Genomic DNA, 22916 nt, shown 5'->3' on the forward strand with positions numbered 1-22916 from the left:
AATTTCAGAGCTCATCCATGAGACTATTTTTCCATTGTGAAGGAATATTGTGAAAAATAATTTAAAACAGCAATTATTATGTTTCCAATGCTTCGAATAACATTTCATGTTTTTGTCACATTTATTTAATCTTAAAATTACTTTTTGAGTGATGGTAACTCTTCAAGTCTGTTTTCCATTATTATTTGTCACATGATGGTTTGTTTATTTAAGCAGATTGGCTAATGATACCTGTTACTCGTGATCAAGGGGTTGTCCCCGAAACGCGTTGGGTTGTGTGCGAAGCGACAATAAATCACCGCTTTTTGCAACGTTATGGTCTTCGGCTGTTGATTTAACAAAGAGGACTCGACAATTGCTTTGGATATATATATATATATATATATACACACACATATATATATATATATATATATATATATATATATATATATATATATATATATATGCACTGAAAAAACCATAGGTTTCAGGGGTGTTATAGTTAGCTGGACTTTTCACTTGTACAAAACCATTGAAATTCCCCCGTTATAGTTAGTTCAGCTAACTATAACTCGCGCGCCCGCAATGCACTGCTGATGACGTCACATATTACATCACTCATGACATGGTCAGTGACATCACTCATGACATCACTGATGGTTTTGTACAAGTGAAAAGTCCAGCTAACTATAACACCCCTGAAACCTATGGTTTTTTCAGTGAATTTCTGATGTTTTTTAAATGCTAATTCCTAACTATAACGTGCCTGAAACCTATGGTTTTTTCTGTGAATTTCAAAGGTTTTTTCAATGCTAATTTCTAACTATGCCTACAGAGATAGGACATGTGAAGAAAGAAGAAAAAATGCACAGAAAGAAAAAAAAGAAGTGCAGAAAGAAGCAACAGAAGTCCTCAAAGACGAAGAAAAGTACAGGAAGAAGGATAACGTGCAGAAAGAACAAAAAGAAGAGCAGAAAGAAGCCTTGTTGCAAAATCATCCTGTACCCTCAAATTTTTCAGACGGATACTGGTGGTAACTGAGTCTGACTAACCAGTCCTAGAGCAAGTGCTATGTTAAAAGACACTTACAATACAGTGAAAACACCTACATACACTAGGGAACATTATGCGTTGGGGTCCCCCTGTGATTAGCATGACCTCCTCTGTAAGCCCCTAGTATATAATAGGGCAGGGGGATTAAAACTACCTCTTAAAACAGGCCACAGGGCGTTTTTGCACACGTTAACTCAGGCCCTGTCCCCTCCCTTCAACACTGTGTAAACACGCCCTGTGTCCGTTTTTAGTTGGGAGATTAAGTTCATTTGAATCCTGAGGGTCCCTAGGGTCCAACTAGCCCACTAGGTACCTCCAGTAAGTGCCACAGAGCTGCGTTGCAGAGAGGTGTAAAAAGGGGCACGGCCTGGACCACCTCTCTGCAATGCAGCTCAGTGGCGCTTACTGGAAGCACTTGGTGGGCTAGTTAGCCCCCAGGGGTCCCCAGTATTGAAGGAAAATTATATCCCCAATTTAAAACGTGCCATAGTGCGTGTTTGCACACGTCACCTCAGGCCCCGTCCCCTCCCTTCACCACTGTGTAAACGCGCCCTGTGGCTGTTCTAAGTTGAGAGATTAAGTCCCCTTGAATCCTAAGGGTCCCTAGGGTCAAACTAGACCACTAGGTACCTCCAGTAAGCGCCACAGAGCGTGTTGCAGAGAGGTGTAAAAAGGGGCTTGGCCTCAGAACACCTGTTTGCAGCGCAGCTCCCTGGCGCATACTGGAGATGCCTGTTGGGCTAGTTGGCCCTCAGGGACCCTCAGTATAGAAGAGGAATTAATTCCCCAACTTACAACTCGCCAGGGGGCGCGTTTGCAGAGTGCTGCAAAGAGGGGGCGTGGCCTCCGGCACGATGCCAGTCTTTTATTTATTTAAATTTTTTAAGAAGGGGGGCTGTGTGGTTCTTCTTCTTATTCTAATTTATTGGCCCTGATGACCCCATCCCCCAGGGCCTGTCTCCTAATTATATTTTTTTGACCCCAATCCCCAGGGCCGGCCACTGTTTTTTATTATTTTAAAAAAATATATATTTATAGACACACCTAGGACATGCTGGACAAACCGTACGTACCTATCACTATGACGATTTGCGTGATATTCATTAAAAGGCGACTATGCATACAATGAATCCACATGGAATGTATTTACACCACTAGTGAAGCTCTGACATGTCTGATGCCCTACCGTGCCTAATCCCGGTAGACACCCTTGTCGTTTATTTATACAAACATGGGTAGCTATTGACGGGCACATTTAATACACATGCACACCAAGCCATTCAAAGGGGATTTGACAAAAATTCGACCAAAACTATGCAAGAAACCCCCCTCACGGTTAATAAAACACACATCGACTGCCGGATGTGTAACACTTTTTATTTTACTCTCTGGAAAGGGGACGAACATCACTTGAGAGTCACAGCGCGCTCCTGGCAGAGCCCAATGCTGTGTTACACCCACCATTGCCTGCTGAGTGCCACACACCTCTGTGTTGTATTCCACTAGCTAGTGCATATGCTATGACACTCTCTAGCCCATGTGCACTGTAACACCACCCCGTGAATATGTCATGCCACACTTGTCTTCGCACGGGTTATATTGCCCCATCTAACGTGCCTTCCTCGATGCCTATGTTATAACGCACAGTGCTACGCCATACATATTACAATCTGGGATCCATATCTTTGTCACAGTGCATATGCAACGTTACACTCCCCAGCACATATTTTATATTACAACTTTAGAGACTAGTTAGGTTACACAACACTGCCCTGTGCATATTACACTCCAAGGCGCATATCGCATAGCACGCGCTAGTGCCTGTGCTATCTCGCGCTCTCCAATGAATCTGTGATTGCGCACAATGTATTGCATATTATATTTCACGCCCGGTTCATCTTATATCACACTTTTTGGTGCATAGTTTATACCATACACTATATCTAGTTTTCATTTCCAATCGTGCTCTCAGGACTATGTTCTATATAACACTGTGTTCACCTACCCTTTTCACGGGCATTACATTTTGCGATAGGGGGTGGAGGGTCAGGGGGTGTTTCTGCCAAGTGAGCCCGGAGTCACAGTCACAAACGTCCTCTTCTTCCTGAATAAAAGTGAGATTATGCTGCATACTTGTTCATATTTTAAGTAGTTCGCACAGACACACGTTTTAAAAACAATAAAGTTCCTAATACCCGCCTTCTCTGCACAGTTAGCTTGCTGCCCCATCCCCCTCCTCCCTATCCTCTGTTGTGTGAATCCATGGACTAGCCTCCTCCCTCCTGCCATGCATGGTCTGATGTGCTGCCACTGCCCTCAATTTAGTATGATGTACCAGTCCACTCCTCCTGCCCTCCATTGCCCAATTCTATGCCCCATCATTGACCTCCTGCTTAAACTCTGTGCTTAGCTTGCTGCCTCTATTCTCCTTCCCCCTGCCCTCCGATGTCTTTGTGCATGCCCCTGCTCCATCCTTTTTGCCCACCATATTCCATGGACCTGCCACTCCTATCTACTCTGAGTGTTCTGTTGAGCTGCCACTCCCCTCCCACCTGCCTAGCATTGTCAGATGACTGTAACCTGTCCCTGCCACCCCCACCCTGCCTGTCCACATGCCATGCCCCTATCCTCTTCCTCCTGTCCTACATGGTCCATTGTGCTGCCACACCCTTCTGCCCTCCCTGGTATGTTGTGCTGCAACTGCTCCTCCTGCCTGCCCCGTGCGGTCTGTTGTGAGGCCCCTTCCCCTGAACTTTCTTGTCTGTGCACAGGTCCTGACCCTCCCTTCTATCCTCCATCGTCCTTTGTGCATGCCCCTGCACCCTCCTTCTTGCCCATCATAGCCATTGTGCTGCCACTAACCCTCCCACTTGCCATGCATGGTCTTCTGTGCTGCCATGGCCCCTCCCACCTTCCCTGTGTGGTCAGTTAGCTGCCCCTGAACCCCTCCCACCTTCCCTCCATGGTCTGTGTGTATGCCATCACAGTCTCACTGTTGCTCTTCATGGTGTGTCTTGCTTCTAGTGCCCATCCTGCCTGACCTCCATGGCTATCTTGCTGCTCCTGCCCTGCCCCCTTGCCCCCAGCCCTCTGTTTACATGTGCAGACCCCTACTCCCTCCCTCCTGGCTTGTCTGTTCCATTGTAATGCCCCTGATCCGTCCCTCCTGCCCTTTATGGTCTGTTATGCTGCAGCTTTCTCTCCTGTCTGTCCATTATGGTCAGCTAGCTACCATTGCCTCTTGCCCCTCTGTTCTCTGTTGTCCATGTGCATGGTCCTGTCCCCTCCCTCTTGCTGTCTATGGATTGTTGTGCTGCACTCCCGTCCCGCATGCCCTGTGTGGTGTATTGTGCTGCTGCAAACACTGATGCCTGCCCTGCAGGGTCAGTTTGGTGCACCTCTCCATGTCCCTCCTGTCCTCTGTTATCCAAGTCCATGTCCCTACCCCATTTCCTTCCATGATCCAATGTACCATACTTGCGAACATTTTGAACTTGGTAAGAGGGAGATTTTGAAAAAAAACTGGGGTATTGATTTTCCCCTTTGAGTTACATTGAAAAAGAGGAGATTGTAGACAGGAGACAGATCAAATAAAGCCCATTTGAGCTTAAAAACATTGGACGTTTCCTGGCTGAATCGGGTCTGTTGGCATGTATGGTTGTACTACCATTGCCTCTTCCTTCTGCCCACAATGGTCTATTACATTGCCACAGCCTCTCTTGCAAGTCCTGTATTGTTGGTTTGTTGCCCCTGCCCCCCTTTCCACTGCCCTCCATAGTCTGTTGTGCTGCCACGGCCCTTCCTGCCTGCTCAGTGTGGTTAAATTGTTGCCTTTGCAGCCTCCTACCTGCCTTCAATTTTCAGAGTCCGTGCCCCTGGCCTCTGCCTCTCAACAGTATCCTAATGAACAACTAGATTGCTAACATTCTATATTTATTACAAAAGTGTGGAACGCCTGACGTCATCTTGATGTAATCAAAACTGTAATACCTAGAGCATTTCCTTTAGAAATTACATATATAAGAGGGTCTTATTGGCATCAAAATTATGGATAGTGCTCTAAAAGACTAAAATAAGGACATATTTTCTGAGTATTCAAATAGCGACAAAGCACTTTTAAATTATTTGTTGCCTTTATGTTATTTTATCCAGTTGACCACTTGATTAAATGTTGCACTTAGGGGAGAGGATGTGGTGTTACTTCCAGAACTGCAGACTTTGCAACTGGGGAACCAGGTTGGAGTTTCTGCTTCAGCTCGACATTCTGTGATTCTGGTCAAATCACTCAGGTGCCGATCACGATCCGGTAAAAAATGACCCCGTGCGACTCGTATCCGGTCTTTTTACCGTACGAATCGTACAAGTGCCGTACGAACTGGCAATCACGATTCGCATGGTAAAAAGTCCATACGAACCGCATTCGGAATCATTCCCCACACGTCCTCGGGTCGGAAAATGTGTCCTCGGACGATTTACCGTACAAACGTGAAAAGTCAAGTCCGACCGAGGAATCACGATCCATCCCGTGCGTCCGAGGTTACAACCGTATGGAAAAAACATCGTCCGCACCGAACTCCTATAGCAACCATGGAGACATGTGCCCGCATACGCGCCCAACACTCCCCCCAGCCCCCGTACGTCCGACACGTACCCCCCGTGTATGTACACCCCCACCCGTCTAGGTACACCCCAGTACGTTCGAGTCGTACCCCCACCCCTGTACGTGTCGTACCATCGTGTACCCACACCCCAGTACGTTCGAGTCCTACCCCCACCCCTGTACGTGTCGTACCACCGTGTACCCACACCCCAGTACGTTCCAGTCGTACCCCCACCCCTGTACGTGTCATACCCCCGTGTACCCACACCCCAGTACGTTCGAGTCCTACCCCCACCCCTGTACGTGTCATACCCCCGTGTACCTACACCCCAGTACGTTCGAGTCGTACCCCCACCCCTGTACGTGTCCTACCACCGTGTACACACACCCCAGTACGTTCGAGTCCTACCCCCACCCCTGTACGTGTCATACCCCCGTTTAAGTACACCCCAGTACGTTCGAGTCCTACCCCCACCCCTGTACGTGTCGTACCACCGTCTATGTACACCCCAGTACGTTCGAGGCCTACCCCCACCCCTGTACGTGTCGTACCACCGTCTATGTACACCCCAGTACGTTCCGATCCTACCCCCAACACAACCTCCTAAGTACGGAGCGCACCCCAGGCCCCAACATCACAACCGCATGTACGAGTCGTACCAACCCACACACAAGGACAGCACCGTACAACCAAATGGCCCATGTACACACCGTACACACTCTCAAAACGCACGTACGCAACCAGGCCAAAACTAAACAACACAAGAATACACCATACGAATGGCACAAAGCCACTAAACATGGCCAACAAACACTACAAAAACACCTTCACTGACCTGCAACTGCCAAAGACAAACAGAGGCCCAAAACACCACCACTACTTATAACACACCCACCCAAACTTCAAACACTGCCACACCCACCCATGGACCAATAAAAAGGGCCCACACACACAAACCATGAGCCTTTGCAACAGACTCACTGCTGCCAGACACCACAGAACCATACTACAAGCTACACCACACCTTACACTTGCACACCTTCACACAACCACCTTCACAAACACCCCCTCATCACATTCACACACACACACCCACAACCATCCACACCCCCCCCAACATCCACACACCCCCCCCACCATCCCCACCCACACCCCTCACCATGCCCACTACCAAGAATCCAAAGTTCAGTAACCGAGAGTTGGAGGTCCTTGTTGATCAAATCCTCAGAGTCGAGCCACAGATCTTTGGAACATTGGTCAGAAACACCAGCCTGGCAGCAAAAACAGCCATGTGGCAGACCATCGTTGATGCTGTGAATGCTGTTGCGGACACCAGAAGGACCAGGCAGGAATGCCAGAACAGGTGGTACGATCTGCGGAGGAGGGTCTGAGCCAAGAGGCAGGAGGAACACGACCAGGCCAACGCCACCGGAGGAGGGCCCTCCCGCAGACCCGTACACTACCATCCCTGGGAGGAGAGGGTGATGGCCATACTGCCGGTGGAGGCAGTCGAAGGATTAGAAGGACTCCGAGACCCGGGTGAGTACACAAACAACGCACCTCACATGGGGGGAACGGCATCCACAACCAAAATCACTAACAGGCACGCAACCACCACAAGCCATCGCATGACTCAACCACACTCCATGAGCACGCACATGCCACTGCTGCCACCATGCCCCATGCACCCAGCTGGACAATGTCAAGTCACAGGCCACAGAAGACAACAACACATGACACGGTAACCCGGATGGCGGGAGGCTGGGCCCCAAAAATCACATAGTGCGACTCCGAAGCAGACAACAATGCACTCTGCCCATATGGCCTAGGTCACAGCCAGACAAACAGTGTGTCCCAACACAGGAATGACTTGCCAGCAAATGGCGGACGCCTTGCATCAACACATGGGGGTGAAGGCACTGTTTTGCACATGACAGCAGCTAATGAACAGCCAACATTGTGAAAGAGTGGCAGCACACACCACCACAGCAGCAGCGCACAGACACACATCACACCCAATGGGTGCCTGGAGATCAGAAACAAACTCACATCAACAAGCCAAGGGCCACTCAAAGATCTGCTAACAGTGTGTGCCCAGGAAGCTGGGCTGAGGTGACAGAGGGTGACACACAGAGGGAGGGAGAGGGGGACAGAGAGGGAGGGAGACACAGGGAGACGGACAGAGGGAGGAGGCTGACACACAGAGGGAGGGAGAGGGGGACACAGAGGGAGGGAGAGGGGGACAGAGAGGGAGGGAGACACAGGGAGACGGACAGAGGGAGGAGGCTGACACACAGAGGGAGGGAGAGGGGGACAGAGAGGGAGGGAGAGGGGGACAGAGAGGGAGGGAGAAACAGGGAGACGGACAGAGGGAGGAGGCTGACACACAGAGGGAGGGAGAGGGGGACACAGAGGGAGGGAGAGGGGGACAGAGAGGGAGGGAGACACAGGGAGATGGACAGAGGGAGGAGGCTGACACACAGAGGGAGGGAGAGGGGGACACAGAGGGAGGGAGAGGGGGACAGAGAGGGAGGGAGACACAGGGAGACGGACAGAGGGAGGAGGCTGACACACAGAGGGAGGGAGAGGGGGACACAGAGGGAGGGAGAGGGGGACAGAGAGGGAGGGAGACACAGGGAGACGGACAGAGGGAGGAGGCTGACACACAGAGGGAGGGAGAGGGGGACACAGAGGGAGGGAGAGGGGGACAGAGAGGGAGGGAGACACAGGGAGACGGACAGAGGGAGGAGGCTGACACACAGAGGGAGGGAGAGGGGGACACAGAGGGAGGGAGAGGGGGACACAGAGGGAGGGAGAGGGGGACAGAGAGGGAGGGAGACACAGGGAGACGGACAGAGGGAGGAGGCTGACACACGGAGGGAGGGAGAGGGGGACAGAGAGGGAGCGAGACACAGGGAGAGCAAATCAGCCGTGTGGCGTGTGCGAATGTCTGCTCGTCAGCAGGTAGACTGCGTGCATGTAGACAAGGGTGGCCAGTCCCAGAACCCCCCCTCTTCACCATGGCAAAACACAGGGCCATGTCACAACCTGTTCATGAGCACAACGACAGCTACCTGGATCATATAAGTGTGTGGATCCACTCCATGTGCACATGTACAGTGCTAAACGGAAGGCGCCAATGCATGGCTCGCAACACCTGCCCACTCCACTGCTGACTGCAGTCACACTTGACGCAGCAAGTAAGACTGTGCCACACATAGTTAAAGGGGCCAAAGTGGTGCCCAAGGGACACACCCATGCACAAGTGCACTGTGAGTGGAATGCAAGACAGATCCTAATTCCAAGAGGAAATGTGCCAACTTTGAAACTGATGAAACATGGATGTTGCATGGACCAAAATTAACATTGTCTCTCTCACACACAGGTCAACGTCGTGGTGCACCCCCCAACACAGGGGGGGAAGACTCACAGGACCTGGATCTGCAGGAGCCCGATCCCACCGGCAGCGACCACTCTCACCACTCTGTGGACGACCCCGACCGACCTGGCCCCTCTGGTGTCCAACCACCTGCAGCACCTGCGTCAGGTACAACTGTGCCAACCACCACCCCCACTCCTGCCACATCCCAGGAGACACCCAGGATCCCTGCCCCAACACCACAATGCAGCCAGGCTGGCCAGGAGGGACACGGTGTCCCGGGCACCCAGGAGGAGGCAGGCGACAACACCAATGCCACCCCTCAGGGGTCCCGGAGACCCGATGTGCCCACAAGGGCAGGCCAGGTGCAAGTGGGCAGGGGTGGTGGGAGTGGAGGACGGCGGAGGCGCGAGCCTGACCAGTTGGCTGGGGATCCGGTATTTTCCCATGTCCGTAACATCCTGGACTCATACCGGCAGGACACCACGGGCATGGCCCAGGTTGTGTCCACCCTCAATGAGATCAAGGGGAGCCTCGATGAGATAAAGACCCAGCAGGCCTAGCAACATGCGGAGCTACATGCCTGTCTACTGGTACACCAACGGAGGATGGAGGACAGACAGGCTGAGCAAGTGACGGCATTCCAGGGGATTCACGCTACACTCCGTCGGATGGCCGACAACATGGCCGACCCTCCCTGTGCCAGAAGGCGGAGAACATCACCACCCACAGGGAGGGATCAGGAGGAGGAGGAGGAAACATCCGACGGAGCATCCCAGATGTCGTCACGGCCTGCTGCTGAGGTTCCCCGCAGGAGGGCGGGTCGTCCACGGAAAGGACTGTGAGGGTCGGCGCTACATCACCATCTCCCAGGACACCTGGCCTGGCACCTGGCCCACTGGAGCAACAGCATCACAGCATCAAGAGACATTCTCTGCCACATGGCCCTGCTGGTCACTGGCTGACCAATATTGACAAAGACTGTGGCATGGACTCTGAGGATTTCCAATGGCAAGGACACCAACTCCCCTACTGAACTTTGGATTCCAAAATCCCGGAAAGACCCTCACTTTGTCCCCCCCCCCCCTCCCAATAATAAATCACACTATGAAGAGTAGATGCCTGCTGGTAGCATTATTACCTAACATGTGTCTTGTAAAGTCAAAACATGCCTGAGTCATCTTTTGTCTTCAACCACCCACACCCTGGGGCCTGAGTCTGGCACAGGACACATGGGTCACAGTGTATTAGGCAAGACAGACATGGAGCACCATACACACCCGTGATGGGCCCAACCAGCTGAGGGGGTTACCGAACAACCGTGTTGACACACACATTGAGTACAGCAACAGTCATGCGCAGAGGTCAGGGATCCAGTCCAGTGTCCTGGGGGGCACCCAGGTATGTGTAGACAGGTGGCAGAACCATGTCCTGCAAGCTTGAGTCCGGTGGATGCAGAGAATGGGGGCCTGGCCAACATTGGATGCATGGGGATGGCACATGTCACAATACCCACACAGTCATGGACATCATGCCCAATACACAGTCTCAGCCCACACACACAGCTTGCATCTTGCCACTCGACACATTGACACATAGCCACAATCAGGGAATACCATGCCAGACAAGCAGGATGCACCGTGGCAACACACCAGCATTGACTGAGAAGAGGCACCTTGGAGGCATAGGGACACCTTTATTAGTCATGTATTCGGGATTGCAGAGGCAACTCGAAGTACACATGAACACATCATGTGGAGTAACATGTGGGTCCAACACTGGCACCCCCCTTCAGCAGCACACATGCGTGTTCGCCATGGAACTGGCACACAAGCGTCGGCTAACAGCTAAATACCCACAGCTGCACATGGAGAGCCTGCCATACACCATAGATCCGCTGATGTCGAAGTCCCACACCATGTCAAGCCAAAGCTAACCGTATGTGTCCGAGGGCAGTGTCACACACATTGATGCCATCATCACAATCCCTTATCCCATCACTGATGACTGTCAACCAGGCAGACCATCTATTCAGGTGTACACAGCTGCATGTCGTGTCCCATGGGGATGCGACATGGCTGCAGAGGAACCAAACATCGACAGGGGCAGTGTGCATACATCGTGAACAACTGCCACACCCAATACACCCCAGATGCATCCCTTACCCCATGGAGACTTCCAAACGTGTCCGTGCCTGTAACGCTGAGTCAGCCCACGATGTCATGTCCATGAGGAATAGCAGTGCCACAACAATGCAACCAGCAGACGTCATGCGCAGGTACCTGGGGATGAGAGACACACAAGAAGTCAGCCACAAAAAGCACAGCCACTTGCATGTGCATTTACTCGACACATGTATGGATGACAACATGCTAGGTCACAATTATGACTGGGGAAGTACAACCATCACTGGCACCATCACTCCAGTGACACACCCACACACACCTCTGACTCACGTGCCATACATGCAGGTGGAGACACACATCACAACGCATGCCACACGGGGACCAATGCGTGCACACTCAGACACTGGTACTCACCACTAAGCAAAGAAGTCGCGTATGAGCCGAGTCCGGATGTCCTCTTGCGGCTCCACATCCTCCACATCACTAGCCCCATTGCCAAGCCCTTCGTCCTCCACGGGTGGATGGTCCTCGTCATGTTGATCTAGGATGAGTGGCACAGCTCTTTCAACTGCCATGTTGTGCAGCATGCAGCAGACCATGAAGATCTTGCAGACCTTCGCCGGGGCATATGGGAGTGCGCCGCCGGTCTTGTGGAGGCACCTGAATCGGCTCTTCAGCATGCCAAACGTCCTCTCTATCACTCGCCTTGTCCGGCCATGGGCGGTGTTGTAGCGGAGCTGGGCCGGCGTGATGGGGTTGCGGAGAGGTGTGAGCAGCCAAGGCATGTTGGGATAGCCAGCGTCCCCTACATGGGAAGCACATGGTCATCGTTAGAAGTGGTGAAGCGGTCGTGCTGGTAGGCTATACAGAATACAGGACAGACAGACTGTACCCACCAACAACACATGCCCGTTCGTTGCGCAGCTGCATCATCATATCAGGCATCCCGCTACGCCTCATGATGTAGGCATCGTGTGCTGATCCTGGAAAACGAGCACAGACATGTGAAATCACCATGTTGGACTGACACACCACAAGGGCATTGATGGAGTGGTAGTGCTTCCGATTGCGGTACGCCACCTCCCGTGCGTGTGGTGGTACCAAAGCTACATGTGTACCATCTATGGACCCAATGACATGGGGCATCCCTCCCAGGGCATAGAATCCACGCTTGACCTCAGTCATCTGTTCAGGGGTTGGGAACTTGATGAAGTCATCCAGGTGAATCAACATGGCCTCTCAGATATCATGCAGCACACCGCTGAACGTGCTCTGGGACATGCCACCAACATGAGCTATGGTATTTTGAAAGGTACCCGTGGCAAGAAAATGTAGGGCAGCCATTACCTTCAGCTGGGGTGTCAGTGCCGTGGGATACCTGTGCTGCATGGCAGCCAAGTCTGGAATTCTTCGGGCAAGAGGCGGCGCTCTGCAGTAATTTGGAAGTGACAAGGAAGAGGGAGTGCACTACGACAACAACTCATGTGTACTGAGCACATGTTAATCTGTCAATACACACATGCTACATAGGGAGTCAGGTATGTGCTACATGGCCAGGACACGTATGGATGCAAGGTGACACTCCTTCCAAGACCCAGCTACACACGGAGATTGAGAACCTCCCCATGCCACGCCATGGGAATAGCTGTGTCCCAGTGCAAGTGAACAGCCAGACGCAACACAGGAGTGACATACGCCCACACATCAGCAGCAGTAGGATGCCGATTGCAGAGACTGGTAGCGGAACACTGGAGCCACAGGTCACATGACATTACACTAGGACAGCCCACACACCTTGCCATGAAGGTGCACATGTCATGACTCACCACACATACCTTGTGAGGATGCTGACATGTCCTTGTCACGCTACTCCGTGTCCCATGCATACATGTGCACCTCACATCCGATACCACATGTGGCATGGTGTGCGGAACAGTGTGCAATGACAATCTACACACAGACACATGTTGGTTGCTGCAACGGCTGCAGCTTTTGAGGGTGCTCCAACATCAACCTGATGGGAAGCCCCCACACATACATGACATAGTCACATTGTGCACCGTGGGTAGTGACAAGTCAGGTGTCATAACCCCTGTACCGGGCATCAGGGGACACTTCCGTGTGTTGGTGTCCGTGCCATGCCAGTAACGCTCACCCCAAGTGCGCAGTACGACATGCACACATGTCAAAGGAGTCAAGGGCATGCCTGGCACACATCGCACCATCACACAGTACATCTGTACACATCTCATCATACATCTGGTGCCTTCTCGACTCAGGAGTAATGTTCCACATCACAGGCCGTCACACCTGTGCCCCACACATGTAGTGATGCACAGACGATGCCTCGATGTCAATTAATGGACAAGTATGTCCATCCATGGACAAGTATGTCCGCCCGATCCCTACCTGTGTGCCGCCTGTCACCACTGTGATGTGTGAAAACCGCTGTACTGCTGCCAAGAGGGCCTGTGTACGTTCCCATATCACTATGGGAGTGCTGCCGTATGTGTACCCATCGTGATGGCGAGCGTACAGGCATGTGTACGGCCCGTACCACTACGAGTACGCATACGCGAGGCCACCCATAGTGGTACACACGCCTGTACGCTCCCTATCAGTATGGGTGGCCTCGCGTATGCGTACTCGTAGTGGTACGGGCCGTACACACGCCTGTACGCTCCCTATCAGTATGGGTGGCCTCGCGTATGCGTACTCGTAGTGGTACGGGCTGTACACACGCCTGTACGCTCCCTATCAGTATGGGTGGCCTCGCGTATGCGTACTCGTAGTGGTACGGGCCGTACACACGCCTGTACGCTCCCTATCAGTATGGGTGGCCTCGCGTATGCGTACTCGTAGTGGTACGGGCCGTACACACGCCTGTACGCTCCCTATCACTACGAGTACGCATACGTGAGGACACCCATAGTGATAGGGAGCGTACAGGCGTGTGTACGGCCCGTACCACTACGAGTACGCATACGCGAGGCCACCCATACTGATAGGGAGCGTACAGGCGTGTGTACGGCCCGTACCACTACGAGTATGCATACGCGAGGCCACCCATAGTGATAGTGAACGTTGTCACGCGTGTACGGGCCGTTGCAATGCATTTGGGGTGCCCTAGGGCCCCGGAACGCACCGTACCTGTGTGTGAAGCTCCAAATTACATAGGGGACACATGAGGGACAAGTATTAAGGCCTACATGAATGCTAGTTGTCATGGAGACCAAGTTCAAAATTCGAATTTCTTCTGGAAGGTGAACAGCAGAAGTCAGTTGGAATTAAAATACTTTGTTGCAATGTGTTTGTGGAGCTGACATCATGCAGGAGAATGAAACCGATAGAGTACACACAGACTGCTAGGTTTGAAGGGATTGGTGGAAACATAGGATGCAAATGTGAGTGACCAATCACTCTGTACTCCTGTGCATGAGACAGGGCAGAAAGGCACATATAAGGCAGCCAGGTCCCATGAGGGAGTACTTGCCTGCACATCTTTGAATTCGTCGACCCAGCTGCTGCTACTGATTCCCTGGAACCATGTCAAGGGCTGTGGAGAGGTCACAGCCATTCACCCTGGAGGAGAACATGGCATTGCTGGATGTGATCCTCCCACAGTACCCCATGCTGTATGGGCGACCAGGGTATCAGGTGAGTGCATAGGCCACTGGCACAGACTGTCCCTATGTTGTGACTGTGACTTCTGGCATTGTGTCCTGGTGTGACACACATGCCATGTACTGTTGGGGGGGTCCCGGGGGGGGGGATGCCTGATGTCTCCCAGCAGTGCCCTGAGACAGGAGGGGTGGGTGTGGAGTCCTCACAGCAGTGCCCTGAGACAGGAGGGGTGTGTGCCTATCACTCCCAGCAGTGCCCTGAGACAGGAGGGGTGGGTGTGGAGTCCTCACAGCAGTGCCCTGAGACAGGAGGGGTGTGTGCCTATCACTAACAGCAGTGCCCTGAGACAGGAGGGGTGGGTGTGGAGTCCTCCCAGCAGTGCCCTGAGACAGGAGGGGTGTGTGCCTATCACTAACAGCAGTACCCTGAGACAGGAGGGGTGGGCGTGGAGTCCTCACAGCAGTGCCCTGAGACAGGAGGGGTGGGTGTGATGCACAGTGTGAGCCTTGATCATTGATTGTGACATTGCCATCATTCCACCTGTGTACCCACTATGGCACGTACTGCTTTTTCCCTCACCAGAGGATCATGTCCCTATGACAAAGGTGCAATGCGTTGGCTGCATGACATGCCTTGTTGTTACCAGCTAATTTGTTCTCATATGTCTCTCTGTGACATGTGGCTGGTGTATTGATGTGGTGTCACTTGTTCTTCCTCACAGGTAGGCGCCACTGCCAAGGAGCAGATCTGGCTGACCGCCGTCAGTGCCGTGAGGGGTGTGGATGGTCGGAGGCGGAGCCTGTCCCAGGTGAGGAAACGCTGGCAGGATATCCGGTGCTGGACGCGGAGGATTGCACGGGTCCTGCTGGGGGACTCACCTGAGACCCACAAGAACCGCGGCCGCCGCCGTCTGAGCCACCTCCACAGGCGTGTGCTGCCGGTGGTCTTTCCAGACTTGGAGAGGCGCTTACAGGCGAAGCAGCAGCCGGAAGGGGGTAGGTACATGTGTGTTTGTTGTGTGTCACCGGCATTTGTAAGGGCACAGTAGCATGAATTCACTGCCAGGGTTTAAAGGTGCTGTGCAGATCCAGTTTGCCCCAGTATAGCACTGCGCCCCTGCCACCCTTCCCCTCCTTGCAATGTGTTCCCTGGTCTGTGTGTAGTCACTCCTTCACAAGGTAATGTAGGCTGGCGCTTTGTCCACGAGAACTATGCCTGTAGCATCATGTGTGGGGGTGGTGTGTAACAGGTTTTGGGACCTTGGCTGTGCCCTGTCAAGTTCACTGCATGTGGGTTCCATGTCAGTTGGCACTGATGCGGACTCCAGACATGGGAGTTCGTCTCTCATGTGTCATGCCTTACAGCGTGCATGTCCTATGTAGTGGCCTGTGACATGATGTGCATGAGTGTGCGATACGCATAGTGCAGGGATGGTGGCGTGTGTTGCAGTCATTACCATTCAGGAGCATGGAGTTGCGTGGCCACTACTGTCCCCTGGGGCACCTTTTCATCAGTGTTGTATGTGTCATCATAAACGTGGACACTCTCAGTGTCTACAGTGTAGGTTGTGCTCTGTGCCATTGTCCCCTGGCACCATGTATATAGACGTGCTATTTTGTACAGGTGTCCACTGTGCAGCCTGACCTGAATGTCCTTCTTCATACTCACAGTTGCTAGTGCCTGTGTGTCTTGTTATACTCATCTGAGGATGGCCACTGGTACCTCATTATTTGTACAGGCGCACCTTGGCTGTTTGGCATCCAATCTTGCATTTTGCCTGCCCCTGTGTTTATCACCCAGACTATGAGATGTTGGTGCCACCTGTGTCTCAACTATTTGCCTCGTGTAGGGGGTGGTTGGGGCGGGCAAAGCCTATATGTCAAATCCAGATTTCTACTTGCTGGGTCTGGGCAGTGTGTGATGTTTGTCTGGACACACACGCAAGGTGCAGTGACCGAGTCATGTTGGGCATGTTTTCAGCATTAGCTATGCAGCATGTGTCTCAAGTTCATGGATATGGTCCCTGGTCATCGGTATTTTCGCCAACGCTGTGTGGTGCAGATGCAGTGCTGGATTGTCCCCAGGGCCTGGGTGCTATGTCAGACTCCGTTTCCTGTCTTTAGCTATTGTCTCATGCTCTCCATGGTATTTCAGTGGCATGGTGGCTCAACCAACTGTGTGTTTCATGCCCTACATCGGTACCTTGTTTAGTAGATGTTAGGGATCTTCCTTTTCAGGCTATGCAATGTTACCTATGTAGATTGGACTCATGTGACAGATGTGTACAGGTGTCTGATTAATTTCTGTCTCTCTACCCTGCCCACAGCATCGTCGGGGGACACAGAGGGAGACATGGACACAGACAAGGCGGAGGGACCGAGCACCAGTGCCAGCCGTGACATCGGGGCTGGCACATCGAGTGGGACAGAGGCGGAGGAGAGTGCGGCCGAGGACCTGTCGACTGGCACGTCAGAATACGAAGCTGACAGGTCCGAGGAGGATGTCTCCGAGTGGGCGGTGGCTGCATCAGCAGCTGACAGCGGAACAACACCTCGCACCGCCCCCTCAGTTCCCATCAGCCGCCTCCCACTTGCTCGTGTCCCTTCCCAGCGTGCCCGGTCACCGCATGTCTCCTTCATGCCAGGCACCGCACCCCCTGCCCCTGTCTCCACTGCTGCCGCCAATGCTGAGTCTGTGGACATCCAGCGGCAACTGCAGGTTGGTCAGGCTGCGATCCTTAATGTCCTCCATGCCCACGGCCAAACCCTCACCAACATCGAGGCATACTTGGAGGGCATTCATTCATCGCAGGCTGACCAACGCAACTTGCTGAGGTCCATAGACTCCACACTGACTGCAGCAGTAGGTCTCCTGCAGCGCGACCTCCCCCCACCTACCCCTGCCCCATCCACACTTCCCACTCCCATGCCTGTCCCACGTACACCCAGACGTCGGCATGCACCCACATCAACAGACACAGGCACCACACCAGCAGGGAAGGTCCACCGCACTCCTCCGGACACGCACACACAGGGTGAGGTAGGCACACCCACTGGGTCGGGGGGCAAACGTGTGACACGCAGCCATAGTGGGAGTCCGCATTCCACCCAGTCCACTCCCTCCAAATCCCCTCCCCGCAGCTCTCCTGGCCACATCTCCCCCAAGGACTCCTTCATGGCCGCTCTGTCCCTGAGCCCCACAGTGACACCACCACGCAAGCGGTCAAGGAAGTCCTCGGTCAGGGTGGTTGATTCTCCCCCCCTGTCTACACCCTCCCCCGGTGGCGCTGTGACCCATCCCTCTGACCCCCCCCCTCCTTGGGGCCTGTGGATCCTTCGGGTGCAGGGGAATCCCTGGAGGACCTTGCAAAGGTGTGTAGTGCCATCCTGGCCTCCGCCTTTGGCCCTGCCCCACCCCCTGTGGTAGAGTCCTCCATCCCTGCACCCACAACGCCTCCCCTTTGCCCTGATGTCCCTGCGGTGCCTGTTGCTTCCCCCCCCCATGATGCCCTCACCCCTGTGGAAGGCGATGGCATGTAACTGTGCACGCAAGGTAGGGGACACGCATCCCACTGTGTCCCCCATCCAGCTGAGACTCATTGACTGCCCTATGGGCTTTGTGAATATTGAACTGCCTGCGATCCACGGACATTGTGCTCATGCTGAATAAAGCTTAATTTTGTTTTCATTATAACACTACTGCTATGCTGGTATTGGTGTTGGTGGGGCTGCGACATGGTTTTGGGTGGTGTTTATGTGTTGGGTGTGTGGGATATGTAGTAGTGTGCTGCTCATTGGGGGGACCCTGAGATCTGTGTGCCATCACAAGGTGTTAGCTGACTTTCTTTGTTCATGTAAGCAGTTACTGCATGGTGCAATTGTCCCAGGGTGTATTCCTTCCTCTGTGTACCCTGATATCTTCCCTGCAGGGTGTTCCCAATGTTTAGCGCAGAGCTGTGTCTACATGAGCTGTGTGTGTGACGGAGCCCTTCTACTTTGGCCATGCATGCAGGGCCATGTCTCCACCTGCAACATTCGTGGCATCCTTGGTGATCACTGTACTTGTGTGTGGAGTCTGTTGACATGAGTTCATGGGGACAGGTTCCCTTGTAGGCAGTATGCATGTGGGTACTTCCAGCCTCACACACATGTGTTGCACCCCTCCTGTCTCAGGGCACTGCTGGGAGCACTCTGTACCCACCCCTCCTGTCTCAGGGCACTGCTGTGAGGACTCCACACCCACCCCCTCCTGTCTCAGGGCACTGCTGGGAGTGATAGGCACACACCCCTTCTGTCTCAGGGCACTGCTGGTAGTGATAGGCACCCACCCCTCCTGTCTCAGGGCACTGCTGGGAGGACTCTGCACACACACCTCCTATTTCTGGATATGTACGCTTGGAACATACACGGTGGGGGTACGCTCCATGCATTCGAGGTGAGGGTACGAGTCTACTTACACTGGTGTGGTGGGGGTACGGTCCGTACGTCCGCGGGTGAGGGTACGAGTCGTACTTACACTGTTGGGGTGGGGGTAGGCTCCATGCATACGCGGGTGAGGGTATGAGTCGTACTTACACTGGTGTGATGGGGGTACGGTCCGTACGTCCGCGGGTGAGGGTACGAGTCGTACTTACAATGTTGGGGTGGGGGTACGCTCCATGCATACGTGGGTGAGGGTACGAGTCGCACTTACACTGTTGGGGTGGGGGTACGCTCCATGCATACGCGGGTGAGGGTACGAGTCGTACTTACACTGGTGTGGTGGGGGTGCGGTCCGTACGTCCGCGGGTGAGGGTACGAGTCGTACTTACACTGGTGTGGTGGGGGTACGGTCCGTACATCCGCGGGTGAGGGTACGAGTTGTACTTACAATGTTGGGGTGGGGGTACGCTCCATGCATACGCGGGTGAGGGTACGAGTCGTACTTACACTGGTGTGGTGGGGGTGCGGTCCGTACGTCCGCGGGTGAGGGTACGAGTCGTACTTACACTGGTGGGGTGGGTGTACGCTCCATACGTACATGGGTGGGGGTAGGGTCCGTACATCTCCGTCCCCACGCTATGTGATGCTTGTGCGGGCCGTACCCAGGCCTTTGCCACGTGGGTACAATCCGTCCCGCCATTGTTGCGGTGATGTGGGTGTGGGCGTGGTACGTCTCGTACCCACGCTCTTCAGGCGTGGGTACGGGACGTACCGGTCTGGTTGTGTTGCCGGTTCGCATGGTGACGGACTTCCGTTGTGGCGGTCGCTGGCTTAGCTGGACACGCCCCCACCCCCTCGTAGTGACCAGGGCATGGGTGTCAGGTATGTCCTGGGCATGTGTGGTGTGTGACTTTGGTGGGGGTTTTGTGGCCTGCCCTGGTCCTGCCACCCCCACCCCACCCCACTTTCCCCCCTCCCTTAGTTGTTCTGACCTTCTGCGGCGTCTGCGTCGGAACCTGTAGAGGAGGTGGACTGCTATGAGGGCCGGGATGACACGTAGGTTCGGGTCCATGTCTGTCCGTCGCGTACGGGTCCTCCTTGTTTGCGTCGTCCTGTGTGTCCGTCGCGTACTGGTACTCCTTGATCGCATCGTCCTGTCGCGTACTGGTCCTCCTTGTTCGCGTCGTTCTGTCTGTCCGTCGCGTACTGGTGGTCCTTGTTCGCGTCGTCCTGATTTCCCAGCAGTTTTTGGCAGCCGGAAAATATTCACCGTGCGGGATGACGTCGGTGCGAATCGTGATTCCTGGTTCGTGAATGGCAGGCTGCGAGCGTCCCGACGTCAGGTCGGCCCTTTCCCGGATCGCATTGGTAGGTTTGTTTTGTTCGGTCGGGCTTTTTTACGAATCGTACAGAAATGGTGTTCCGTGCGAATCGTAATTCCTTGTTTGTAAATTTTGACGACCGGGTACGCGTCGGACGGAGAATATGCTCCGTCCGACGGTTCGTACCCGGTTTTTACCGGATCGTGATCGGCACCTCAGTCTCCCCATGTCTACAACCAAAATGAATTTGTTCTTGTGTGCTGTAACCAATGCTCATGTAAAGCACTCCAATACCTGACAAGTCTGCACTATATAACACTGCAAAAACACAAAATAATAAGTGTTTTGCACACTTCTGTCATTGGGCTATATTTGGGCTACATCTGGGTGATTTTGGGCTACATTTGGGCTCTTTTGTCTCCGGTGGCCATCTTGGGAGATTTATTTGTTATGAAGTTTCCTAATTTCCTCATGTACTGCAGTCTCCTCAGTAGGAAATGCTTTCAGTTTTTTACTTTGATTCCATCATGAAGGTATTCAGATAAGTCACACATTTGCCATAAATTCTGAATGTTAGCACTCTAGTTGCTCATTAGATTACTGTAGTAAAACTACTGTTCACCATGGAAGTCTGCTCCTGGTATTAAAAGTGCATGTTTCAGTCTGCATGTCAGAATTTTGTAATGAAATAGAAGAGGATTTGAGAAGTCACTCAAAATGTGCCCTCATTTTCTTTCTTCAGCATTAATCATAATTTCTATGGCAAAATGAACCCCCTCATTGTGTTCCTTTTTAAATTAAATGTTTTAAGTGTTACCAGTTTATTCCAATCAAGATGACTTCAGGTGTGCCATACTTTTGTCATAATGAAGACAGTAAGCGCTCTAGTTGTTTTTAAGAACACTCTGGGAAATTCTGTCATTGGGCTATACTTGGGCTACATCTGGGTGATATGTGGGCTACATTTGGGCTCTTTTGTCTCTGGTGGCCATCTTGGGAGACTTATTTGTTATGAAGTTTCCTAATTTCCTCATTTACTGCAGTCTCCTCAGTAGGAAATACTTTCAGTTTTTTACTTTGATTCCATCAAGAAGGCATTCAGATGTGTCACACATTTGCCATAAATTCAGAATGTTAGCACTCTTTTTGCTCATTAGATCACTGTAGTAAAGCTACTGCTCACCAGGGAAAACTGCTGCTGGTATTGAAAGTGCATGTTTCAGTCTGCATGTCAGAATTTTTTAATGAAATAGAAGAGGATTTGAGAAGTCACTCAAAATGTGCCCTAATTTTTCTTTCTGCAGCACTAATCATACTTTTTATGGAAAAATGAACCCCCTCATTTTGTTCCTTTTTAAATTAAATGTTTTAAGAGTTACCACTTTAATCCAAGCAAGATGGCTTCAGGTGTGCCATACGTTTATCATAAGTAGGACTGTTAGCGCTCTAGTTGTTCTTTGGAACACTCTGGGAAGCTGCAGTAGAACACAAAGTAATCAACTGACAGTCTCTGCCCTTGTTGGATGTACATGTTTTACTGAGAATGTCAGACTTCATTCTCACATGACTGAGAAAGAGAATGTGAATTTACAGAAAATAAGCTCTCAGTTTAGCTTATAGATCACCTTCCAAACCTCTGTGGGAAAAGCATGAGAAAATATTTTTCTCTCAATCATGATATCCCAGCAGAAGGCTTTTTCACATGGTGAAATCACCTTAGAACATACCACAATTCCTAAAATGAGTATGGTACCATCAACAAATGATTTATAATGTAACTAAAGTCTTAAAACCTTCTATTAACTGCAATGTTTTTTAATGAGGTGCTATCATGTATATTGGTCCCAAGATGGCTGCCAACACTTCTTGGATGAAGTGCTGACAGCAAATCAGATCTCAGGATGAGATGTGTGGTTAGGCTCCGCCCACATATGTATATGATTTTACTTTTGATTTTCTCAGGAACTACTGAACAGATTGACACCAGACCTGCAAAAGGCACTTTCCTGACCTGAGGACTACCTCTCTGCCAAATTTCAAGTAATTCTGTTCAGCCGTTCGGGCTGTACCTTTGACTAAAGGTCCTATGTAAAAATGCATGGGGAAAATGCGTTTTGGGACCCCCCTTTTTTCTCGGCCCCCGCTAGACGAATCACCCCGAGACTTTCAGGGTAGGAGCGGATCGGAGCGCCCCACCTATTTTGAAAATTTTGCGAGGATTTGTTAACCGGCGCCAAAGTTATTCCAAATAGAATGTTGCGGATTTCCTATGGAAACACGGTCCTAACTATAACTATCTACTGGCGACCGCCAGTAGATAATATGTATATATATATATATATATATATCCAACAAGTAATGCTCCCCAGGAGTGGCTGAATCGTTGTAGCCTCAAACCAAGAGATCAC

The sequence above is a fragment of the Triturus cristatus genome, chromosome 1_1, assembly GCF_964204655.1.
Source record: "Triturus cristatus chromosome 1_1, aTriCri1.1, whole genome shotgun sequence".
Lineage (NCBI taxonomy): Eukaryota > Metazoa > Chordata > Amphibia > Caudata > Salamandridae > Triturus > Triturus cristatus.